Consider the following 9,163-nt stretch of genomic DNA (forward strand, 5'->3'; position numbering starts at 1 on the left):
CATCTGACTAATTCAGGACTGACCAAGGGTTAAAACCTGTTATTAAGGGCATTGTCCAAAAGACTCTTAAACACTGACAAGCTTGGGGTACTGACCACTTCTCTAGGAAACCTGTTCCAGGTTTGACCTCTTAGTAAAGGAATGTTTCCTAATGCTCAGTCTGAACCTGCCCTGATGCAGCTTTGAGCCATTCCTATGTGTCCTGTCACTGGATCCCAGGGAAAAGAGCTCAGAAACTCCCTCTCCGTTCCCTTCCTCAGAAAGCTGTAGAGAGCAGTTGGGTCACCCCTCAGCCTCCTTCCCTCCAAACTAGAATAACCCAAGTCCTCAGCTATTCCTCTCAGCATATGCCTTCCAGCCCTGTCACCAGCTTTGTTGCCCTCCTCTGTATGCATTCAAGGACTTTCAGATCCCTCTTACATTGTGGGGCCCAGCACTGCACACAAGCACTCCAGGTGAGGCCATACCAATGCTGAATACAGTGGGATATTTGACTCCTTTGAATGGCTGGTTGTGCTGTTTGATGTACCCCAGGATGGAGTTTTCCCTCTCATTTCCCAAGGCTTCCTCCTGTGTCATGGTGAGCACCTCTCAGTTTAGGGTCACCAGCAGACTTGCTGATGGTGCATTCATCTCCTGCATTCAGATCATCAATAAATATTTTGAACAGGCCTGGCCCTAGACCTGAAGCCTGAGGAACATCGCTGCTGCCCTTTCACCAGTCAGATGTAACCCCACTCACTGCAACCCTCTGGGCTCTGCCCTTCAGCCAGTTCTTCACTCAGTACACTGTGAACTTGCTTGTCCCACAGCTGGACAGCTTGTCCAGAAGTATGCTGTGAGGGGCAGTTATCAAAAGCTTAACTAGAATCCAGAAAAACTACGTTTCTTACCTTCCCTTCATCCACTAAGTGGGTGACTTTATCATAGATCATCAAAGTAGTTAAACCGGACTTGCCTTTATGAATACGTGTTGACTGTGCCTGATGATTGCATCGTTGTTTGAATGCCTTTCAGTATTCAGTATAATCTTCTCTATATTTTTTTCCAGGAACTGAGGTTCTGTAGTTCTCTGGTTCTTCCTTTCATGCCCTTTATGTAGACTGGAATAACACTGGCAAGCTTGCAAGTTAGCAGGGACTTCTCCAGATTCCCAAGACTTCTGGTAGAAGACCAAGAGGGGTTCTAGCATAACTTCAGTACTCTGGCATGAATCCCATCAGGCTCCATGGACTTGTGAATATTCAGCTTTTACAGTTTCAGTGTCCCAGACTTTGAGTTTGAGAAATACCTTGTGGTAAACTCTGTGAACTCTGACTGTATGTAAAAGGCTATGTTGCCAGCAGCAAATCTAATACATATAGATACACCTGGGAGTTTCCTAAAAACACCCAGAAAATGTTCTGTACATAAAAAATTCATAAATCAGGAGCTCAGTTATTACGTTTCACATATTTTAATTTTTGAATGGCAAGGGTTCTTTTTCTCATGTTGCATATCCAGCTTTATTTGTCTGCAGAATAAGTGTGTTGAATGATGTATTGATGGTCAATGTGTCATTCCATTAAACCTCTGATATTTCTCCTCCTTTATCAACAGGCTAAACTCACAGTGACATTCCTTGAGAGGCAGACATTAATTTTCAAGGCCTGGGTTTTCCTAGTATTGTCATTTAAATAGCCATGAATTTCTGCCATGAACTTATTACCAGTATGCTCTTTAGTTTAATTGATATGTTTTATCAGCTATATATGCTGGAGCCATCTGTTTATATTTTTCTTTTATTACCAAAAGTAAAAATACAAACACAGTAAATCCCCATTTTAGCTGAATTTAAATACTATTTCCTCAATATAGCGTAACAAACAATTTCTGTTAACCATCTGGCTGGCAAAGTGACTTAGTCTCTGACAGGTCTTTGTTAGAAATTAAATAATTTTGTACCCACTATTTATTGCCTCTAAAGTATCAGACACTTTTCACTTGCAGTGCTGAATGTTTCTAATGTATCTCCTGTTAGTGCCAGGTTTATTTTTGAATCTTCCTTGCCTTCTGCCCTACTGGAGTTTTCTATGATGTCCTTCATTTCACCACTTGATAAAAGTGTAAGACTGGACTGTAGCTGTCTGCAAAGACAGAGCAATCATCAACAATTTGGGAAGCTACAAATGGTTTGTTTTCTATTAAGGTGTATTCTCTGCAGTTTTCACAGCGGACATCTTTGCCACATGCAGTTCTTAGCAAAGAATGTGTTATGAAGTCTCATGAAGTAGAGCAGCCATGAATCCCTAAAATAAAGGTGTGAATTGCTGTTTCATTGTCATTTTGGAATGGTTTGGATTGGAAGAGACCTGAAAGACCATCTAGTTCCAACCCTCCGGCCATGGGCAGGGACACTTTCCACTAGACCAAGTTGCTCAAAGACCTGTCAAACCTTGAACACTTTGTACATGTTGCTGACAAAGATGTTAAATTGGCAGTCCCAATCCTGACCCCTGAGGAATAACACTTGTCAATGGGCTCCACTTGGACATTGTGCCATGGACCATAACTCTTTAAGTGAGACAATCCAGTCAAATCCGTATCTACCAAGTGGTCTACCCATCAAATCCATGCCTCTCCAATTAGGGAGAAGGCCGCCAAATCTGCCAAGCACCATTTGCACTTAGTAAAGCCATGTTGGATGTCATCAGTCACTTCCTTGTTTTCCCTCTGCCTTAGTATACTTTCCACGAGGATTTGCCAGGTTCCAAGGTGAAACTGACCTGTAGTTCTCCAGGTCTTCCTTTTTTCCCTTTTTGAAAATGGGGCTTATGTTTCCCTTTTAAAATCAGTGGAAACTTCATTGGACTGCCACAACTTCTCAAATTTGAAGTAATTTCCTTGGCCAGTTCCCTCAGGACCTGCGGATAAATTTCATCAGGTCCCATGGACTTGGACATCTTCTGGTTCCTTAGATGGTATCAAACAACTTTTTCCTACAGCAGGTGGTTCTTTGTTCTCCTAGTCCTTACCTAGTCCCTACCTTTGCCTCCTGCTGCTTGAGCAGTGTGGCTGGAACACTTGCAGGTGAAGATCAAGGCAGAAAAGTTGATGAGAACCTCAGTGATTTCCATGACCTGGAAAACTAGGTCTCCTATTTCCTTCTGGAAAGGGCCCAGGTTTTCCCTAGTCTTCCTTTTATCACTGAGGTACCTGCAACAGCTTTTTTTGTTGCCCTTGGCATCCCTGGCCAGATTTAATTCTGTCAGGGCTTTAGTTTTCCTAATCTGATCCCTGGCTGCTTGTACGATCTCTCTATATTTGCCTGTCCTTGCTTCCACCCTTGGGCTTCTTTTTTGTGTTTGTTTGTCCAGAAGCTCCTTTTTCATCCACATAGGCCTCCTGGAATTTTTGCCTGATTTCCTCTTTGTCAGGATGTGCTCCTGAACTTGGAGGAGGTGATCCTTGAATATTAACCAGCTTTCTTGAACCCCTCTTGGCCTGATGCCTTCTACTGCACTGTGCAGGTATAGGACCTTGTAACTTGTTTAAGTTATTCTTCTTGTATAACGAGGGTGAGTGTGATTATTTGTACAAGTGTTATGTTTGGGAAGCAGAAATAGCTGAAAGGGCTTCACTCTCTATGAGTCTGCTGTCAGCCCAGGCGGAAATGCTCTCTGATAAAGCAGACTCTGATAGACTCCTCTTTGGTCTCCTCTCTGCAGATCTAGGGTCCAGCTAGTAAAGATAAATCATCATTTCTGCTTGTATTTCAGAAGGTCTTTATAGGTTCTTCTTCATCTTCTTGACTGATGGAATGCCATTCTTATGACAAGTTTTATCATAAGAGTAAGTGAATAGGATAAAGGTCTTGATTCAACTTTTTCCTTGGTATTTTGCAGTCTTGCAAAAGATCCTGTGACAGCAAGGTGTGAAAATGTCTCTGTCAGGGAGACAACAGAACTGAGATGTACAAACTTCACCATCAACTTCACCATCAGTCTCTTTTTACAAAAAGGGACTGCATGCCACAGTTATTTTTATGAGAAAACTAACAGTATTTTATGAAATGACCTTGTAGTAATTACTGTATATAATTCCGATCTAAAATGTTGTAGTTTTCTCTTTCTCATGGTCTTCATTTAAAGTTAAAATTGAGCTTCCTTTCTTTTTGATTGTTTCATCCAGCTTAAATTTTCAGGATGTTAGAGAGGTGAGAGGGATACAAAGAAGTACACTGTCCTGTAGAATCATATTTTTTGATTCTAAATTAATAATTAATAAATTATATTTTCTAGGGGAAGATGGATAATTTATAACAATAATAAAATCTTGGTCCATTTTTAGAAGCTTGCAATACTGATTTAAGATTAAATGATGTGAAAGATAAAAATACATACATTTCCATTTTTATTCTTTTTATGTTTGCAACATATCCTATGTACTTCCATGGTATATAGTGTAAACAAACATTTTCCTCACAAAGGTTGATTTTAACCATTATATTTGTATAGACAAATGTGCCAGCATCTGTAGAACTAGCACTGTTTTTGTGCATCAGCTTATATGCTATGTATGTCACACACATAATACCCAATATAGAATCAAGATTAATGGCTTTCTGTATCAAGTGTTTGAGGACACTCTTCTTTTTCCAAGTACAGTCATTATTTCTTACAGTTGCAGTTTTCTTTTTTAACTCCTGGAGGCAGATAGTCTTGCAAAGCATGGGTGAGGGGCTTTGGCTTTGCTCTATTTAGCTGCATCACTCATTTTACCTAAATCTTGCCAATCAAACTGCAGTGAGGTGTGTTTCAGCATTGAACTTTCCAGCAAAATTAGCAAGTTTTCAAGAAGCTAGTCAAACAGAGATTTATTGTGGTAAGACTATTGAAATAAAGGGAATAAGAAAATATTTTCCTGATAAGACATTATTTTTCTCCTTCTAATATTGATAAGGGTGCTGTTTACATAACCTGAAAGGGGAATAATGAAGGAAACATGAGGCTTCCTCTCTGTTGAGAGGCAGGACTTCATAAGGCCATGAAAAAATCTGCATTCCAAATATGTTAAATCAATATGAGAAAGATATTTGTTTGTATCACAGCCAACCATATCCCCATTTGCAAAGTATCCTAGCTATTATTATGACTTGAATTAGGAAAAAGTTGTAGAAATAATTAATGTTTTCAAAACTATTGAAAACTACAGTGAAAAGATTCCCTCTAAACATTTTATATTTTGCATTTCTGTTTTTAGCACTTGGATTAATTAAAAGAATAGATTAAACTGAGTTTTGTGATTCTAATAGTGAAAAAAATGTTGTCTAATACATAATTCCATGAATGAATGTGGCAAAAAGTGTTAAAGGTAATTTGGGGAGAAAACAGCGTGGCAGGTTCCTGACCCTGTGCGTGACCCTTATCTGTTTAAAATGCAAACACTGAGCCAATAGGAAATGTCCATCAGCTTTAATTGCTTTGCAACATGTCTCCAAGAGTTCTTGATGATTAGATGAATTTTCTTTATTTTTTTTTTTTTTTGAGCAGGATAGTTCTTGGGATGGATGAACTCTTTGCATTATACTACTTTTAGATCAAAAGAATTAGATGCCAATGACTTTTGGAGACCTGTGGCATGAAGTTGCCACACAGGCGACTCCATAATGTTTGCAAAAAAATTAGTGAAAAGTATGGATTAATTAAATATTTCTACCTGAGACACTGCAAATTTAACTGAATGTTTTGCATTCACCTTTTCTCTGTCTATTCAAAACTAATACTTAAGTGCAACATTCCTTGTTATAAATGCCTTCTATTTGCAAAGGATATCTCCATGTTAAAAGGAACTTCCATTGCCTTTATACCTTGTAGCTGTTATGCTTTGGTAGAGATTAATTCCTTTAGACAGGGGAAATGTTCAAATTTAAGTGCACACAAATATTTATTGCTAAGGCAAGTTTCAATGTTTGGCCCTTTCTAGAGAAATGTTCATTCATGGGAGCAGAGATTCCTGATCTAGCCCTACTGCCTGTTGATGCACTTAGGAGCATAACATCACTGATGACAGTTTTAACAGATGATTAATTATTGTCAAGTCTTTCGAAAAGAATTCACAGTATTTCTAAGTGGAAGAAAAACAGTGTTATGGCAAGGAGAGAACAGTAAAACCAATGTGGATTAAGTGCATATTTGGACTCCTAAAATACTTTGTTGGGTTTGAAGAAAAAAGATAAGAAATGGAGATTCAAACGCAGTACACAATTGCACCTTCTCCTGATGTATTGCAATGTGTCTCTGAAAGAACACACAGTGAGTTGAAACCTTTGTTCAGTGATTTTCTTCAAGGAGATTCCTGTGTCTTCAGTCAGTAGAAATTTACAGGACACTGAGAGCTCCTGACACTGAATTCCTTCATTAGAGAACCAAATTTTCTGATGGTACTATTATGCATATGTGGCTGCAAATTCCCTAGCAGAGAATTACCTCACAGACTTTATGTCTCGGATCTCTGTTCAGCATCTTGCTTCCCCTGTCCTTCACAGTGCTACTCTTGGAGGGGCCACAGGGCTCTGCTTTCTGAAAACTCTCATTGGTCAGGTGTGAAAATGGCATTACTTGCTCTGCACTTGGGAGCTATCTGGCAACAGTTTTAAGACTGACCTCAACAACAAGAAAATAGGTTTATCATTTTAATTTCCTCTGCATAATCACCTTCTCTGTGCTGCGGGGATGCGTACACGGCACAGTCTACATCAAAGAGGTGTTGCTAGTCTGTACAGTTGGGGATTGTGTCATGCAACAAGTTACTATAGCACATCAGGATACTTGCAAATAAATCTGAGAAACTAAATAGTTCAGTTTGGTTCTCTGCTCAAAATTATATAGTAGGGGAAAATTCTCTAATTAGATCGAGGAAGATGGCATATCCTGTGATTTTTAACATTTGTTGTTAATATTTATTTTTTTTTAAATGTTAAAAAACACAAAATTGCTTTGAAATAAATATAGGTTCACTTTGGATTGCTTGTTATGTTCAAGCAGTGATGGTTCAGGAGAAATAAAGTTTTGGGGAAGAAATGAAATCTTTCATTACTGTTTCATGGAAAAAAACCAGGCAAGATGTTGGGCATGCTGAACCTTCTTTAGGCCTTAAAACAGAAAGAGACATCTTCAGGCAATGTAAAATTCAAGAATAATTGTTTCGACATTAGCTTATCTAGGTTAATCAATTACAGGATTTATGAGGGATGAATAACATCACAGGTGGGAGGAATGGGGAAAGGGTTGGAATTCTTTATAAATCCTGTATATTTCTCCATACCAAAAGAACGTGCACAGTCAATAAAGGTGAGCATCATTCAGCTGTCAAAGTGAAAGTATTTTTCAGGAAGCAGCTGTTCCATCTCTGAGATCATACCCCTTGAGGGGGACCTGTGAAATACATTAAAATGACAAATTGGAGGATTAAAAGTCATAACTCTATTCACTTCTGAAACTCCTGGACTCTGAGAAAGCATTAATTTCAAGGCATATCACAGTTATTTCCACAAATCTCTTCCTTCTTGATTTCTTGCTCTTTGACTTTTGCTTATTCTTTCTCTTTCCCTTTTGGTTCCATGAACTTCTGTACATGTTAAAAACAGGAGAATAATATTGTCACCTCTCCCCTTGCTAATGACCTTTTCTCTACAGGTACTGATTACACCTTCCTTTCAAACCAAGTGGTTACTAAATTGACTTGAACTCAAACGAGTTTTTCCCAAGGCGAAAGTTGTTTAGCTTTGAAGGATGTTACTGGCTTAGATCTGGTGCTACTAGAAAGCCTGCCTGCTGTATTTTTGGGCTCTATACCAGTTGCCTAATGAAGTCTATTATGTCTCCCTGAAAACCTCATTTCACTTTTCAGGGAGTTTATTTTATTTTATTTGCTAAAGCGTTTAAATGAAATTCATAAAACTTGCTCTTCTGGTTTTGGCTGGCATAGAATTAGTTTTCTTCTTATTAGTAGCTGCTTCAGTGCTGTGCTTTGGATTTACTATAACAATAATGTTGATAACACATTGATGTTTTGGTTGTTGCTAAGTAGTGCTTATTCCCAGTCAAGGACTGTTCAATTTCCCCTGCTCTGCCAGGGAGAGGATGCACAAGGAGCTGGGTGGTGGGTGAGGGGAGATAGCCAGGACAGTTGATCCCAACTGGCCAAAGAGGTATTCCATACCACAGAATGTCATGCTCAGTATGCAACTGTGGGGGTTGGCCAGGTGTCACCGATTGCTGCCAGGAGGCAGGCTGGGTATCAGTCAGCATGTAGTGAGCAATTGTACTGTGCATCACTTATTTATCTTGAGTCTTATTCCTTTCTCTATCTCCCTTTTTAATTACTATTGTTATTATTATTATTATTATAATAACTGTTATTTACTATGATTATAATTAATTATGATTATATTTTCTTTTGTTTCAATTATTAGCTGTTTTTTATCTCAACCCACAAGGTTTAATGTTTTTTTCTGATTCTCCCTTCGCTCCCCAAAGTGAGGGGGGAGTACAAGATGGAAGCTGCATGGTGCTTAGTTGTTATCTGGCTTCAAACCCCTTGCAAATATTTTCCAGTGAATTAAATCTACATTCTTTGGTAAATATAATGTTGGAATAAGAAGAAAAATACTAATACCTACTTATGAATTTAGAAGCCTGCCGCACGGACCTTCCTCATTTTTTCCTTAACATATCAAATAGTTTTGATTATAACAAGGAGTCAGAATTTTTTTGGTTAGTGACACATGATCTACAGCCACTTTGACTGTGAAGGTTTGGGCATCATTTACCGCCCTCTCCAGCAAGAAGAGGAGATATATCTTGGTCCTCTAGGCTTCAAGAAATGAAATGGGAATTGATTTATAGTTACTATTAGTTCCCTGTAGAATGAGAAGGATCTAATAGAAGACACTCAAAGCCTTAAGATAGTCTCAGTTCTGGTAGCAGTACTTGTGTCAGGCTTGGCTTAATGTCGATACCTTCTCCTTGGCTTGTGGGACTAGCACAGTTAGTGGGGAAAAGTGAGCCTAGATAAAGCATATGATGCAAAGATACTAACTAAGAAAAACAACTTCAACAACAAAAACACTCCCCAAGAAACCCCCAACAACCCCTCCCCCTCAAGTTACTCTTTGGACTTA

The 9,163-nt window shown here is 38.8% G+C and overlaps 1 protein-coding gene across 1 annotated transcript in view; it reads left to right on the forward strand.

Annotated features, from left to right (window-relative positions):
• The window catches only part of OCA2 (OCA2 melanosomal transmembrane protein), a 167,897-nt gene that overhangs the window by 106,587 nt on the left and 52,147 nt on the right, over positions 1-9,163 (forward strand). The gene's annotated exons all lie outside the window — the stretch shown is intronic.

The sequence above is a fragment of the Empidonax traillii genome, unplaced genomic scaffold (genome assembly GCF_003031625.1).
Source record: "Empidonax traillii isolate 1590-97213 ecotype Southwest subspecies unplaced genomic scaffold, ASM303162v1 scaffold750:size552251, whole genome shotgun sequence".
NCBI lineage: Eukaryota > Metazoa > Chordata > Aves > Passeriformes > Tyrannidae > Empidonax > Empidonax traillii.